This window comes from Ambystoma mexicanum, chromosome 4p (genome assembly GCF_040938575.1).
Source record: "Ambystoma mexicanum isolate Mex_15411 chromosome 4p, UKY_AmexF1_1, whole genome shotgun sequence".
Classification (NCBI taxonomy): domain Eukaryota; kingdom Metazoa; phylum Chordata; class Amphibia; order Caudata; family Ambystomatidae; genus Ambystoma; species Ambystoma mexicanum.
The window spans coordinates 509,502,416-509,519,958 of NC_090927.1; the positions used below are offsets into that span (position 1 = coordinate 509,502,416).

General features: G+C 42.7%; 1 protein-coding gene across 1 annotated transcript in view; it reads right to left on the reverse strand.

Annotated features, from left to right (window-relative positions):
* LOC138453320 (ribonuclease H1-like) overlaps positions 1-17,299 on the reverse strand; it is a 607,996-nt gene extending 590,697 nt beyond the window's left edge. The window contains exon 1 of the mRNA XM_069606028.1: positions 17,154-17,299. The gene's annotated coding sequence lies outside the window, so the exon portion shown is untranslated. The remainder of the gene's footprint in view (positions 1-17,153) is intronic.
* Positions 17,300-17,543: the final 244 nt, after the last annotated feature.

A 17,543-nucleotide genomic window follows, 5' to 3' on the forward strand; every position in this document is an offset into this window, starting at 1 on the left:
CATGCCTTATTTGAAAGTTTCTCTTAGCGCCACGTTATATTATAGGTGGGTGGACACTGCTTGAATCCTTCTGGCACACTTGGCTGTCAGTAGTGTTAATTAGCATACTGCCACTGCCTCAACTACAAATAATGTGTTATATTAAACTGCAAAGATCGTTGGTGGACTGAAGGGAAATAAAAAAGGACTATACCCACAGCACTCCGCTACAACATTTTGCTTCTAAGGTGCACACACGTCTCATTAAACATATAAAGAAATAAGTCTAACTTTATTCTGCCGTTAAGGCTGGTGCACCAAAGGGAGGGTTATGGAGCAAAGTAACTCATAAAAAAGGAGAAGTGACGGGAGGTGAACTGAGACAAGCACACCCACAGCTAAGTTAAATCAAAAAAACAATAAAATTTAACAAAGAAAGATAGGAATCTTGACAAATATGAAGCTGCGCAGCAAGTCTCTTCAGGATGATCATAGATGCCCAGAGTGGGACGGTTCATATGTAGACGAGACTAGAGGCCAAGAACCACATTCTATGCTGCACAGCTCACCCAATACAAAAATTACCCCTGCAATATCTACAACAGCGCAGGTGCACGTACAAAGAACAAACCAAGTTGACATATCCTCCGACATAACACACTTCTGGAAGCGGGGGTTAGAGTGCACCACTACGACAAAAATAATACAGAAAAGATAGATGATCACTTCGGCAAAAGGAAATGAACGGCCTGAATGATCTACACAATGAGATCACAATGACTCCATCCAGAGAAATGCCCCAAGGAAGTCGTGAACCTTTTCACTTAAACGATGAACAAAAAGACAGCAGCGCAAGAAGTGACACTGCATATCAAGTAATGGGGGAAGTTTCTCTCGAGATGGATCCTAACAAGTGGGAACTATCAAAACACAAGTGAATAACAAAACTCACCAAGGCTAGTATGTCAACACACACCAGACAAGGAGGAAAACATCCAAGCAGGAGCTGCAACCCTCTCAGCGCTGAATGTTGTCCTCAACTCTTTAGTGACAGTCTTTGAACATCTCAAGATAGGTTCAAATGCAGGCGGGAACACTACTGGAACGGACCAGTGTCAGCCAACATAGAGGCAAGCTCTAGTGGTGTTAACCACTACAGTTACTATTCCATCCTTTAAAGATCTCAGGGTTGAAACAACAAAACAAGGACTAGATCTCTCTGCTATCCAAAGGGTCCTTGTGGGAAAAAAGATGAGGCCAATCAAAACATCCTGCTCCAAAAACCCTATCCCTTCTAAAAACAAATGGGAAAGACCACCAACAAAATAACCTCTTTGACGATACTTCTCTCTCCGGAAATTGAGAAGACTGGCACATGTAGTGAAGAAGCGGAAGAAGGAGCACTTATGGACTGAGGCCGGCAAGCATCACTCTAAGGGTAGAAGAAAAGAGAAGTCAAAAGGAAATGCACTACTGCCTGCTTTCCCCATTGCTCTCAGAAAAAAATACAGTAAACAGAAAGAATAAAAGTACTTCTTTATAACCAATAAACACAGTACGGTCAAAGACACCAGAAGATTAACCTCCGGAAATAGACAGGAAGATCAAGAGCCTCATTTAGCCACCAAGAAGTCAAAAAGACGTAAATGGAAAAGGGTCCCCTAAAATCTTGGCAGGAAAGAAAAATGCCAGGAAAAAAAGCTGCAGATTCCAGAAAAAGTCAACAGAACCCCGAGCAGACTGAAATAGTCAGCGTAAGTGTGGGTCAACAAACAGACCCGCAAATACAAATTGAAGATCTACAGCATCTGGGAACAGATCAATAATCTCTCAAGCCTTCTAAATAAAAGAGATGAGAAGTGAGAGAAGAACATGAAGAGGTGCCCCTCAACAAAAGGTCCATCATGGTCACCAATCTTCTTGAAAAAGGGGCTGAAGTCCACACCAAAGACGGCTATAGCCCCAACAGAAGAAGCAATCAGAAAAACTGCTCCAATTCTCTTGAAACGATCTTCGTTGGGCCACCCACTTTCTTCTACGATTGATGGAAGCAAAAATGGGCAGGGTGAAAAGATAGCCGTTGGGAAAGAGCCAAATGACATGCCCAAAAGCTGTCTGCCTAGGGAACACCGGCAAAGGATTCCCTCAGTCCACAAAAGGCCTAGATAATGCAATGCCAAAATTCTAGCTCAAAGCAACAAATAAGATACTGCTGCATAACTCCCTATACAGAGGGGCAATTCTGGCCTACTTCAACAAGATTCCAAATCTCTATCCGTTCTGGACAGGAGACAAAATATATATATATTTTTCCTTAATTTGTTTTGGTTTATTCAAACCTTTACAAAGAAATATTTACAATAGAAAGAGATTAACAAATTTCATTAAAACAATGTTTTCACAATAGATTGCATATACATTTACAATTTCATTAAGATCAGTGTTTTCACAATTGGTGGCTTTTACATTTACAATTCATTAAGATTCAAAGTTCAAAAAGACATGGGGGGGGGGGGAAACACATACCACATCCCAAACCAAGCTAAACAAACATTTTAAAACCTTTAACCAGTGACACATTCCATGTTATCCATTAAGAACCAGTAGTACCATCAACAATTTTTTTATGTCAACACACAGGTATTTTTCAGGAATTTGTTGACTTATTTTCAAGGCGATAGAGGAGCCATGAAGCATTTCACTCCAAAGTTTATTTCTGTCTACCCAAGCTGTATTAGGTACAAATTGTGCAAAGCTTTCCAATCTCTGCTCTCGAAGATTTGGACATTCCATTAATCAATGTTTTAAGGATTCACCTATAGCTTTTAAATTACAGAACCAACATTCTTCAGTCCCACAAGGGCTCAACCCCCGAATAAACAGAATCTCATTTGTACTCAAGACATTAAACCTGAAACGCATGTAAGAGTTTCAAAATTCTCTTGAAGGATATTTTTTCCAAGTATGCTTCCAGGAAAGGACGGAATTTCAAATATGACACGCTTTCAGAATATAACTGATAACAAGACTACATTGTTCTCCAACCAGTCAAATGCATTAACAAACTCCTTCTCTTTATGTGGAAACTTAAGTGTATTTATAGATAATCCCAAATCAAAAAGTTTTCTCACAGTCCTCTTTTAAATTGGACATAAAGTTCTCTTTTGTCACATGTTTCATATGATCATAAATTGAGCCGTTTTCGGCAACTAGACATTTTCTTAATAGAGCCAGTTTTCTATTGAACATGATACTATTGAGCAAATGCAAACCAAGTTCATATCTTATTAGCTCTAGAGGAATACATTTTGGAACATAGTATATAGTAGTTTTCGCCATATCATGGACCCCAGTTGACGTAAAAAAGTCCACATATTTTTAGAGAAAAATCCACACCCATAAGACAGTCTTGGCAACACCTTAAGCCTATAGAACAAGATGCAGGGGTCAAGAGTAAAAATTAACCATATATTCTTTCGATGGCTTTAAAATAGCCACTTTAACTTTTTGTATTAGGCTGGTTTTTATCACTTTACTAGAATTACTGGAAAAAAAAATACCAACCATGTTAGAATCGTTTGGCTTTTAATTTTTGCACCATTACAGGACCAATATGAAAAAACAGGGTAAGACAACCCACATGAAAGATTATAGTTTTGTTTGGGTTACTTTTCAGCTTTCTTTCATCAATAAACTTACCACAATCATTTATCAGCTTTTGCAGGCCGATTTTTGTGCAGTCCATTAATAGAAAAATCATCCGCATATGACACCCACCTAACAATTGAACCTCCGATTTTAGGTCCAATTAGACCGCTAGAATCCAAAGACCTGCCTGCATTAGACACATACAGATTGAAGAGTGTTGCAGCTAATCTGCAGCCTTGTTTAAACCCGTACACAGTCGGAATAATATCAGTCAGACTTCCTTTATTATTCAGCCTGACTCTAATTGATGTTTCTGTGTAAAGATGAATAACGACATCTAGCAAGTCTTTATCTATGCCCAACATTTACAATGTTTTCCATAATGTAGGCCTGTCGACAAGATCAAAGGCGGAACTTGGGTCCATGGATGCAATATATAAATGCTTCATAGCTTTTTGTTCGACCGCACTCATTAACTCAATCATCAGCAATCCCCCAGCATCAGTCCCTATAGTTTTACGAAAACTAATCTGCCTATAATCTAATATATTGTCATCAATCCACATATTCAATTTTCAAGTACTATCCCAGAAAAGATTTGAGTGTGATCAGACGACAATTCTTGGGACACAGGCGATCACCTTTCTTAATATAGATGACACTTTCCAGTTGTCTGGTATCCTCTTTTTGAGGCAAATATCCACAAATAAGAAATGCAAAAAGCTTAGAGTCAATGTTATTTTTTAAGTTAGCAAATGACAAAAGATTGGGGCCCAGAGTAGAGGTGGACTTTGCTTTTTCTTTAATTAGGCTTTTGATGTTCAGGATCGATGTGTCCAAATGCCATACAACATCTATGAGAACCTCAGGACTTAAATATTTTTCGGGAGGCTTGTATAAATCTCCAAAATATTTGGACCATACCCCAGCATCTATAGGATTCCATTGTAAGCGCTGTTGATTACATTGGTCTTTATTTATTAAAGACCAGAAGCTGGCATCATTGTTCCCACGCATGGCCTCCAACATTGACTCCCCATCCTTTTGAGCTAGCCCGCCTTTAATACTCGTAATCCAGTTCTATTTTTGTTTACATTGCCTAATTTTTAAACTCCTCTCGGTTTCCCCCATGTCTTTTGTTTTTTATGTTTCTAATGGACTTTTTCATAATCATCTTTCCTTTTTTTTTTTTTTAACAGTCTCAGCAAATATGTGTATGTGCACTTGATTTGAATCTGTGTTACCACTTCTAAGCACCTTGCTACGATGTAACATGTCTTCTATGTAGTCACCAAAGTTAACAGAATAGCAAACCAGCTTTTTCTCATTGTTTGAATATGCAAAGTCCTGTGTAATAATATGGTTAGCCTTTTCCATTTTACCACGATTCCATTTTACATTTTTCCCCCCCATCACTGAGTGCTTCAATTTGAATAGGAAAGGACAAGATTTCATTATTATCCTTACTCCATGGGAGTTCCAGACTTAACATTGCATGATCGCTATTACAATTTTCTAGAACTTCAAACTATTTACAATACCATTTTTCATGAATGGTCACAAATATATAATCTAGTATGGAACAAGAACCACGAGCAGCCCAAGTTGGCAAGATGTTATAGACTGGCTCCATGCCCCAACTCATTCCAAAGTCCAGCCATTGACTACCTCTAGATTTTTTACTATCCAGATTAGGCGAAGAAGCACGTATCTGATACGGTGCAGCTTTTTTAAGTAAACAATCTGCATTCAGATCACCTGCAAGTAAAATGAAACCCTGTGGGTATGAATCAAGCCACTTGCAGATCTCTTCATTTAAATAAGCAAAGAACTCCTGCAATTCACATCTATTCTCATTGCATATATTCCAATATACGTTGATCAAAACATGAACGGTTCCAACATTTGTTGTCAGTTGAAACTAGCTCTTATAGCACAATCCAGCACAAAGGAGCTGTCCAATAGTTTCATGCACTCATTAATTATATATGCCAACAACAAACCACCACTTGGTCTACCTCCATCTTTTTTTTTGCTGCTAATCCTAGGGTATTAAAACCATCGATATACAAGTCAGAGGTGACCCAAGTTTCTTGCAACAGCACAAAGTCATAATTACTAAGTTTCTCACATTCTTCGGTGTCTAGCAAAAGATGTTTATAACCTCTTGTATTCCAAAGTTGAAAATAAGTTGAAAGTAAGACCTTGTGCTACAGTGGTTTGGGAGCAGATTTCAATTGTGCAATAGATTCTCGTAAGGTAAGTGCAAGCCAGCACCACTCTTGCATATCCTTTAGACAGGACTTTGCTTCATTGATAACCTCAATCCCTTAATTTTGTACTAAAATATTTCAGATGTTCTAATCTCAGAAGTTCCTCGGAAGTTCCATTGTACATCCTTTTTATCTGCGCAGGCTCATAGTTGAGTGTGTTATTATAAAGTATAATGTCAAAGCCCCTCCTCTATAATGAGTCGACCTCCTTCAAGAGAAGTGCTCTAATCAGAGATTTAATAATCAGCCGTACATAATCATATCTCAGATTATGGATGAAGTCCACAAGTTGTATGTCCGCCGAGGTTATCAGACAAAGTTCAGGGATTTCATTAAATAAATTCAATATATATGGTCTATTCAAGGAGCTAGGGCCACCTTCCTCAAGTACATAATACACAATTAAACTATGCTCATCTGTAAAAGCAAGTGCTCTTAAAAGTCCAAATGGTGGATCATTCTGCAGACTATGTCCCGTTAACACGGGACCATTAACAGCGATGGGCATACTGCATGAAGGTTCATATAACCTATCCGTCATTGCAGTAGTGTCTACAAAGTCGCCTGACGATGCGTTTGTTAGATCCAGTCAGAACATAACCATTAGAACTTGTGGGAAGTTTCTTTTTTAGGATATTATCAACCATAATTCCCAAAGTATGTTCCGAGAACCCGTCAAGGCCAGGACTTGTACCATTTGTAACTACTTCCGATTCTGGCTTACAGGTCTGCCCGCGATCTTCATTTATGGGTCGGGAGTCTACATTTTGGGACTCGCATGATGATTGAACCAAAATTTCAGTCAAATTGACATTATGCAGGATTTTTTGGAGATTTTTCGGCAAGGCATCCATGTTTTCACTCTGCTTCTGTTTTTTTTTTTTTTTTTTTTTTTTTTTTTTAAGATGTTTTCGACCAAGCAGCAAACACCTTGCTCTGTAAGGCCCTTCTGGGTCCGCACACGATCTTTTATAGGTCGAGAATCTACATTCAAAGACCCACCTGATGATTTTTAGGATATTTTCAACCATGCAACAAACATCTTGCTCCGTAAGACCATTCAGAGGGGGCACACATCCAACCACCTTAGACTCATTCACCGTGACATGCTCAACACTAGGAATATTAGTGCCAGTTCTTGCTCGTATATTCAGGATTTCACCAACTACACAACCAGAGTCAGCATGTGACTGCAAATCGTCAACAGACCACGTTATCATTCATCGAGTGAGCAGGTACACAGGGTGACATAATACTAGGTGAGGACGGTGTATTGGGGCATGAGTGCATTTCTGGATTTTTAAAGATATCAAAAATGTCAGCCACGCCTCTTTCCATACGCCTCAGATTTATCAATCCCATCTGTCACCCGTTTATGTTTCAGAGCATCCGATAGTCTATTAGCTCCCGAGGTATAATTTTTCTCAGATTTGTTTCCCATTTCAACTGTTCCTTCAGGCGATATATGATTCCTTCTTGCAAGACTAGGCATTATATTTGCACGCGACTCATACAGAACGTCTTTATCATTACAAAGGTCATCACAAACAGCTCGTAAGTCTAGATTTCTCATAAAGTTACGCAAACTGTTTTAACCCTTAGGCTGAGAAAGATTTTTCTTCTTTTTTGCTTTTTTAGCTTGTTTTTTTTAGATATGTTTGTTAACACAGGCTCATTCAACATATTCAGTCCCTTCTCACCATCTTCCTTACCATCTGATAGTGTAATTACATTGGACTGTTGTACATAAACTTCTTCCTGGCCCAGGATTGTGTTATCCAAAATGAGTATAGGTACACTTATAACATCTTGAGTACTTGCTGTTAAATTAACACAAATGTTTTGATGCTCCAAATCCAAATTTAGTGTTTTTTTTTTTTAATTACATTTTTCCTCCCAAATCACAGTTCGGGTAAGACTCTTAATGCCAGTACAATTTCATTTAGCAGTCTAGACTGCTACTTGAGCTCGATAAACATGAGCCCATTCATACTAGCATGTTCGTTATCTATATTTGCTTTAACATTACTAGAATATTGATTGACCTCACCCTCTGGGATAGTTTCTAGATGTTGAGTGGTTCCTATTAATGATGGATCCGCTGTACTAAAAATAGGAGGCGTATTATCAAACATCAAGCTTGAGTTTAGGTCGCATGGTAACATTATCAGGAACCAAGGTACTATCCCCTTCATACAAGCTTTGAGAGGAAAAGGGAAAAACAGTATTACTCATATCCAAAGCGCTACCACAGGCATTTGTACACCGCTGAGCACTTTCAATAAAATCATCATCATCTGTGTCCGACGCGCCAGGCAAGGCTGTCACTACAGCCAATGCCATACTAGCACGACATGTCATGATTTTAGGCACAAACGTTGCTTTCTGGATCATTTTACCTCTGTGGACAGACATTAAGGCTAACGAAAGACACGTGGGCCCAACAAAATTTTCACTACGTTCTTTGTTTAAACTTTTATACAGTTGTATAACTTAACTCAATGTCTGCCCAGGCTGTAGTTAACCACCCAGCTTGACAAAAGCATATATGTGCAGATAACTAGACGCAGCAAGTATAAAGTTCGCACCGCACCCTGTGAACGTAACTTAATGCATACATCAATGAACAGACTTAACAACTCTATTCTTTAGTTTTAGTCCTACCTCAGACTTTCGAATATGGAAATGCGTCAACAAAACCTATGGATCTTGAACTCAGCACATACGGGCAGAGAAAGGGCAAAGGAAGAGCCTCTCAAGCCACTGTGCCACAGCTGACACCGCTGAACAGCAGAACAGCTACTTCTCGGAGCGTGCATACGGCCTCTTTCAATGACGCTAAGTAAAGGGGACGTGGCTTCAGTTCACTAAAGAGAAGTAAAGTATAAAGTTAGGGCTATAATTCTCATTGACCAAAATTAAATAATTTAGAGTGTCCATAAATGTTCCTTTACGTTGTTGAAGGTGAATAGGGATCCTCTCCGCACTTAGCTCGTAGCCCAGAGTATCTTGGCAGAACAGCTACTTCTCGTATAGAATATGTGAAGTTCCCGAATAGAAGTAACTCGAGATTTGATTATGGAAATCAATACAAAACAAAAAAGAAATGGAGAAAATCAATCTACAGGTCTTCTTTACTATACCAGAGGAAGCCAAAAACGCTAGTGTTAATGTTAAAGGATATTTGTACTGCGCACCATCACCACCAGAGTGGTCCGCTGTGGCGGTTCTGAAAAAGGTAAGGGGGGGTGAGTTAGTGGGAATAAGATGGAAAAGTGCAAGAGAGCAGAGATGTGCTGTTGGCAGCCTCAGCCCGGTGGGTCCGTTGGCTGGGCTTGGGGCGTTTTCCGGTCAATAGTCGTCGCGTGCTGCTGTAATGAACTCCTCAAATGCTGGGAGGTCCCTCGGACAGGCGGGAATTTTAGCCGCACTGCCCGAGATCTCACGCAAGTACTTCAAAAACTAGGCTTGGGGGGGGGTCACGGAATCTTTAGGCAGGATAAATTAAATGTAGTAAGCTGGAACACCCGTGGACCAAAAACCTTCACAACCAAAAAACTGAGAAATACCCTTTTTTTATAATACTGACATTGTTCTCCTTCAAGAGACTTGGCTAACCCATCCCACACAAATAGAGGGCTACACAATCCTTACAATACCAGCAATCCAGAAGGCTAAGGGTCACCCATCAGGGGGGCTCTTGTTGGGCATTAGCAAATCCTTAAGTAAAGATGTTACACCAAGAACGGTATCCTGGCATGCAAAGTTGGTATACTATCTCCAGTGGGACAGGCGCAGCTTATAGTAGTAAATGTCTACTGAAAACCTGCGCAGATCGACCTTCAGCCTTTCCACTCCTTATCAATATTAATGGAAAAGACAGCCTTGGAATATGGCGAGGCCCACGTGATCTTGGAAGGGGATTTCAATGCACAGTGCATCCAACTTCAAAATCACATGAACTTAAGACGGGCTAAACATTCCAAGACTGGGTAACAATGGGCGAACTATCTGAATTCATGGGGCCTCAAGATGTTGAATGGGGCTGTGCCAGGCGACAGCCCGTCAGGTCCAACTTGGTCACGCGGCATTTCCTTCTCTATTTTGGACTATATTTTTGTATCGGAAGGCATCTTTGCAAAAAAATATACATATGGAAATCTGGGAGGAAGGGAGTGACTTGCCTAAAAATAGCCATCTCCGACTTTAACATCATTCTGTTAAATGAAATTCTCTCTTCTTTCTCTCTCCTTTTAAATATCGTGATGAAATGCACTTAATTTTCTATCATTGAAAAAATGAATATAAATGCATAATTTTACTTTTCTTATTTAAATGCTGCTATTTTGTAAAGGTCCGATTGATATATTTTTTTTTAAATCTGCGCCCCCAAACTCCCATGCCCCTCCAGGAGTTTGAGAGGGCGGCAGAGGACGAGTGATTCCAGGTGTCAACACTCAAGTGCACAAAATTGGGGGACGGTCCCCCGAACCACAGAAGCCGAATGTAGTCGACCCTCCACCCATGGTTGGCACAGATACCCGATATATAAACACAGGATACCACGTGGCAGCCAGTGGGGAGGGGGAATGTAGGAAGACCGGATAGAGGATTAGGAAATGCCTAGGTTGGATAAGACAGGGAAAGTAACAGGGAAAAACCCTACACCCACTTATATCTGGTAGAGTGCCTTAGAACATAACACAAACTCAGGTCACCAATAATACCCCCTAAATACAGGCCACTAATGCACCTTCCTCGCATACTTGCACTCCTAATACCCCTTGATACAGGCACAGGTTGTTGTACAGTTACATGGACTACACATATGCAAGCAAAAATTAAAATTATCCCAACATGAAGAACATGACACATGGCCCTATGGGCAAGCACTAGCAACATTCACAAACATAGAACATGTAGGACCAAGGGCCTGGGCTCAACACAAACATTGAACTGTGTTTCAGAAAACACACGCTGAGTAACCTAGTTAACAGCACTCCTGCCAGGTTTAGTGCCACAAGTTTTTAAGCACCCGTACTCTCCAACTCAATAGGACAGGCACCACGTTTTCTCTTCAGACACTGCTATTAATAATTACTGAGTTCTGAGCCCATACGCAATGCACAATCAAAATTCTTTCCCTTTGGTTTGTTTTCAATAGAGCACATCATGAACATAGTCCCAACATGAGCCCTGAAAGTAGACAAACACATCCCGCACTTATCTGAGCGTCCGGGAAGCTCGCAAGCCTTCCCGGACTTAATCTGATGAAGTCGCGACAGCAGCCCGGGTCCGTCTTCCGCAGCTTTTATGTTCCAAGTGCCTGTTCAGGAACGAATGGACGGCATGGAAGCCGTGCGTGTCCTCATTGTGCTGCCGTACGCTCCTTCAGAATGCCTGCTCAGATAAAGACAAAGCAGGCGCGAGCCACTCGTCTCGATCCTCCGGCATGGCTTTGCCTCGAAAAGCAGAATAAGCCACACCTGTCGTGCGTCGTTGGCCCTTGATAAGCTGTTACTAATTAGTGTCACCAGGCCAAACGCGCGCACGGCAAGAACTACTCAATGCCAGAGAGGCTGCTGGGAAAGGTAGTTTCTTAGCATATATAACGTTTCTTAAGCTGTCTGAAGACCCCCAACACCTCTTACGTCTCCACCATCCCATATTCCTTACACAGGTCCTCAAAGAGGCCCTTCATAAGGGCAGATGGTGGAAACCCTAGGGAGAAGAACCCAAGACATTAGAACATCTATGGAGGGTGAGGTTTGAACTAACGTCCCGCTTTGGGGTGGACTGCATAGCGGTGCCAGCAAGCAAGATTCAGCAAGTCACCAGGATGGCACACCAAGGCATGGCCAAGACAAAAGCCAGGCTGCGGCAGAAGGTGTGGTTCCCTGATCTCAAAAAGTGGGTGGAAGACTTTCTCGGCCTATGTGTGGTGCCAGGCAGCCTCCCCAGTACAGCAAGAGCCCCCAATTGAAGCCATGCCCCGAGGAACATTGTACATGCAGACTTTGGGCCTACTGGCAGAGACGTTAATTTCCTTGTGGTGATAGGACGAGTGGTAGTGGTAGCTCTCAAGAAGATCATTGCCACTCATGGGCTTCCCCAGACAACGGACCACCATTCCAAGGGGACAGTTTTGCACAGCTCATGGAGGAATATGGATTCTGCCACAGGAAGACCACACCTGTCTGGCAGCGTGCGAACAGCGAGGCAGGGCGATTTATGAGTACCCTCAACAAAGTCTTCAGAATTGCTCACCGATAGGGCCAATGCCTACAGCGGGAACTGTACCAATTCCTCTGGGAGTACAGAGCTACCCGTCATGCATTGACCAGAATGGCACCAGCAGAGGCAATGTTTCAGTGATGCCCGAGAGGCCCAATACCTGATGGTGGTGTGCAGGAGTCAGCAGTGATCGATTATGCCCACGTGGAACGGGAAAGAAGGACAAGGACGGAGGGTGAGAACTTGAGAAGAGGTCTCCGATAGCATCAGCTAAACCCAGGCGATGAGGTACTGGAGAGAAACCACCATCCTCAGGGCAAGCTCTCACTAACTTATGAACCCAACCGCTTGGACGTTGTTGTGGCCAATGCTCCATGGTGACGGCATCGGATGGAACCGCGACTGTCACCCGGAACGCCACTTTCTTTAAGAAGGTGGGAGAAGCCAGCCGAGCAGAAACGACTGAATGCCAAGCCGGAGGTGACCCTGGATGAGACTGATGGAAGTACCCGATGAGGGCGGTGGCCCTGGCCACCCGCCAAATCCCCTGGGTTGAGGGGACACAGGTGAGGAGTGAGCCGGGAAGGGGGCAGGAAGGTACCAACCCGAACCCGCCGCCAAGAGTGGGAAGGGGGAAGCCCGCCTCCATGACTATATATATTGGACTCTTGAACTGGTACAGCCTGTCCACTGGACCGAGTGGAGACATGGGTGCCTGTTGAATAAAGAAATGGAGGGGGTGTGGGGTTAATGTTATTAGTTAGATGTTTGTACCTCCTGTTCCGTTTAAGGAGTGGCGTCTGTATCTTTAAGGAAAGACATGCGACGGAGTGATGCAACTCTGCCGCGTGTGGGTTAATAAAGAGGGCCTGTCACATTAGCGCCAGTGGAGCACAGACAAGAATCAGCGTGTCCTGTGTGCTCTGTTGGCTGGGGGGGCGGGGGAGTCAGGGGGTGCCTGATGAGTGTCACAGCACAATACAATACATGTCAGGTGACCCGTTTTCTCGTTCTTTTCCTCGCAAGAATAAACTACAGCAGAATGTGGAACTCGCCATACCAGATTCCATAAGATTCGCGGATACGGGTTGCCATGGCGGCTTTGGCATCCTTTGCGTCCTCCATGCTACGGACGACGTTAGGAACGCGTTCCCTTGGCAACCTATTTAAAGACTTCCGGGTTGCCCGCTCTTCGCTTCTGATTTTATAATCAGCCGCATCTAGGTCTTGTGTTTCTCATTGCCCTTTGTCCTTGCCCCCTTGATTTTCCTTGTGCACCGAACTCGGAAACGCTCTCACCTGCCTTGCCTGCCGCCTGGAATCTGCTGGTCTCCACATGTACCGAACCGGGACGTTCTTTTACAAGTCTTTGCTGTTCGAGTTGGATTTGCTTACATATCGGTGTGCGTTGAACTTGGAACTCTTACCATCTCTCTCCATTGGATTTCTGGCATAAGGAACATCTCATCTTGGTTCTGAAAAATCATACCAATTGCACCCCAGTGTACTTGTAGCGCGGAACTTGAGACTGCCATCCTGCGCTAGTCGTTAGGCGTCCTCGTGCCGGTGGGATAGGGCCTGGGACTAGAGACTGCCTCCAATTCGCTTAGGCATCCTTATGCCGTCAGTTTAGGATAGTACGCTGGGTGTTACTTTGGTACGTCATCTACATCAGGACCTCTGGTAAGCCTTCATATTTCATCTATCAACCACTGACCTTCTCTACTGCCCTTTTTTTTTGTTTCTTATTAATCAACACCGCTGTCTCTCTTGTATCTCCTCTTAGTCCACATCTAGACCCAGCCTTGTTATTTCTTCGACCAGAACCTCCCGGTATACTCCTTAGCCTGGTCAGTTCTTAATCAGCTACTGCCCATTCTCCTATATCTTGGTTATCAAATCTGTGATCTAATTTGTTACTCATATTTTCCTGCAGCGCCTGGTCGCTCGTGTGGTGTTCCTTATCTTTCAGCTAATAGATCCCTGTGTATTTACCTAGGGTGGTCAGAGGGTTATATTTGTAGAAAGATTCTACGGCACTACGGGTTCAAGTCTGGTTCCATCTCTACGGATTCTGAGAAACCTTACAAGACAGGGCAAATAGTAAGGGGTAAGGTGGCGAGTCTGAGGAACACACATTGACAAAAATGGGCATGTAGCTTACAATTATGCAGACCCTGGTTGTGTAGGTGAGGTATCCAACAGAAAGCAGCGGCAGGAACCTCAACGAGGTATGGACACAAAAGTATGTGACGAACTAAAATAATTCAGGAATGGATCCTCCTGCCCGAGGTTATACACAAATGCATTTCAGGCACTTAAGAGACGTGGGCAGCAGGGCTACTCCTGTGCGAGGGACAAACACTAGCAATAGGGCATGTCGAGCTTCAAGTGGGCAGATGAGCATGTGTCCCGTAGGCGAGAGCACCATATCGGAATCCAAGGAAAACGTGCGACGGGAGCATACCGACACATTGAAGTCTGCACTTATTTATTTGGACCCCCTGCAACAGCTGCATGCTTTCAAACAAGGATTCATTCTCGAGGAGCTGGTAGAACACACGCGATTCGGCAAAAATAATTAAATATGCTTTTATCTGGCTTAACAAGTGCAACCACCAAGATGTAATGGTGAGATTTACCACCAAGATGTAATGGTAAGATTTACCACCGGGCCAATGTCCGTAAAAGGCACAAATTGAAAAATCAGTTTCAAGTCAGTGTACCCAACTCTGCAACACGATTATGTTATTAGTGTGCGCTTTCTGGAATGGTTAAAAAAAAATAAATAAATAAAAACGTGCCTTGTGTCTCCCTGCGAAATCACGTGGAACCGTCAGGTAGATCTCTGCTGCAGATTCGGAGCACCCCTTGTTATTCCAAGGATTCACTAGCGTTCAGAGTAATGTTAAACATCTGCTTTTACTAATTACACTTTTTAAATTTAATTTCAGAAAATGTTATCTATTGATCTGGACAGATGATCAAGTGATGATTGATGCACATCATGTTAGAAAATAAACAGCTGGACAATCACTGGATCCAATTTCGACAGCCATTTAAGCTTCTCTTGGTTCCAAGATGAAGTGTTAGTATATAATTTATTTTCAGCATTAGATAATTATGTACTTTATTAATAACGGACTACTTTACAAAAAAAACGTATAAAAAGTTATAAAAAAAACATGCAAGCATGATTTCCCCCCTCTCCCGTTGGTGTACTAGTTTTCAAATATACGTTTGAAACCTATGAAAGGGCCGGATCGAGCTTCTAAACGTATGGGTGGGTCTTCACTCTTCAAGTCAATGTTTTGCTTCAAAACCAGCGCTCGTCATTGGGAGTTTTCCGGAACCAGGAGAAAACGACTCCCTGGCAGGATCCGATTCGGGAACTTCATGTGAACACAACAAGGGTTTTAGTTGGCATAGCGTGAGTCAAACACAGGTCGTCAAAACAAACGTCAGGAGACTTACCCACTATTAACCAACTCGAACGTATGGTCAGGTTACATGTGCAAATGGATTCCAACACTGCAACCCTATACTAGGTGCCTATAAAAAGGCATATAGTAATGTGCACGCTTTACATATAATGGTATGATTTAAAGAGATAGTAACCTATGCAGCAAGACTGCAAAATGGGGATGACTGCCAAAGGGCCCGTTTCTTGTGGAGAAGATTGATGGCCTTTCGATTAACACATTTGGAGGCAAAGTATTAGATATGGAGATATTGGTCTCATACACCCTCTCGCACACTCGCGAGCTTTCGGGAGAAATGATCCAAAGTCCAAACCACTAAATAAAAACCTTGCATCGGGTTCTTGTGCATACTGCAGCACCACAAACAGCTTAACGCCTAGTTCAAAATGGCCGCTGTACCTCCACGTGTTATGGCACACAGTTCTCCCCGCCCCCGTTTAGATTTTTTGTAGCCATATATGCCACGCCCTGAGCCTACCCACGAAGCCTTTTCTTTAGACTAATCTAGCACGAAACTGCATATTTCGAGGAACAATTCGGATAAAAACCTAGCTAGTGTGTATACTATGCCTATGAAATTTGGAAAAAACAAAGATGTCCGCAATGAAGGCCCGCGGGCGCAGGGTTTGTCAAGTGAGCTACACAAGACACATCAATGCAGGAATATAAGCAAGTAATCACTATTTAACATGGAGACTTTCTTAGCAAAAATACTACTTTTCATACTTTCTCGGTTTCCTAAAAGGACTTTCTCTCTCGCTGGAGAAAAAAACCGTTTGTGTATCGCCTATAAACTGTCTTTGGAATTCATTTGTTTTAGTTTGCTAAAAGAATAACGCACGCATCCAGTCAAACGCGCAGAAACTACGCATTCGCCATACAGGCGGATTAGATAAAAGCCTTCCGACGATCACATTTGGAGGTAATTTACTAGGGGGTTTAACGAGATTGGTTTAATACACCCTCGCAAACCTCTCTCCCTCCTATTACCAGGGACAATAAAAAAAAACCGTGCATCACGTTTTTGAATTTACTGCAGTACCACAGATTAACACCTAGTTTAAAACGGCCGCTCCATCTCCACGTGTTGTTCTACACGGTATTCCCCCATTTAGATTTGTTTTTTCCATACATGCCACGCCCTGGGAATACCGTTACTTCACATGAAGCCTTTTCTTTGGACCCATCTAGCACGAAACTGCACGCTACGAGCTACAATTAGGTAAACACATAATGTATATACTAAAAGGTGATTACTATTCAATGAAGAACATGAGCAATAAAACCCCGCGGGCGCGGTATTTGCCAAATGAGCTACAAAAGTCCCACCAATGCAGGAATAGACAAGCAAAGTCACAATTCAACAGGGAGACTTTCTTAGACAAAATTACTACTTCCCATACATTATCGGTTTCCTAAAACGATTTTCCTTGTGTGGGAAACGTGTATATGTATCGCCTACAATTCTCTTTAATGTTCCAGCCTGACATAGCACGCATCCAGACAAACAATCAGAGGCCGTTTCTATTTCCCTTACCTACGATACAGCCGGATGAAGTAAAACTGAAGGAGAGGCGAGCTCTAGGTGAGGTTATCACAGTAATAGGTGCGGCTTGCACTGGTGTACCTTCCGCGGCCCCGCCCAGCGGAGCTCCCCATCCCCCAAACGTTGAACTCTCAAACCAACGTCTCTTATCCCGATGTTATCTCCTGGTGTCCCTTCCGCGGCCCCGCCCAGCGGAGCTCCCCATCCCCCAAACGTTGAACTTTCAAACCAACTTCTCTTATCCCGATGTTATCTCAGTTTTCTAGTCGCAGACATACCGTCCTACTTTTGAAAAACAAAAATCCCACGGTGTGTGCATATATCGCAGCACCGCACCTATAGGTATAAACTCGCCACACCCTAGGTAACAAGCATTGGCAA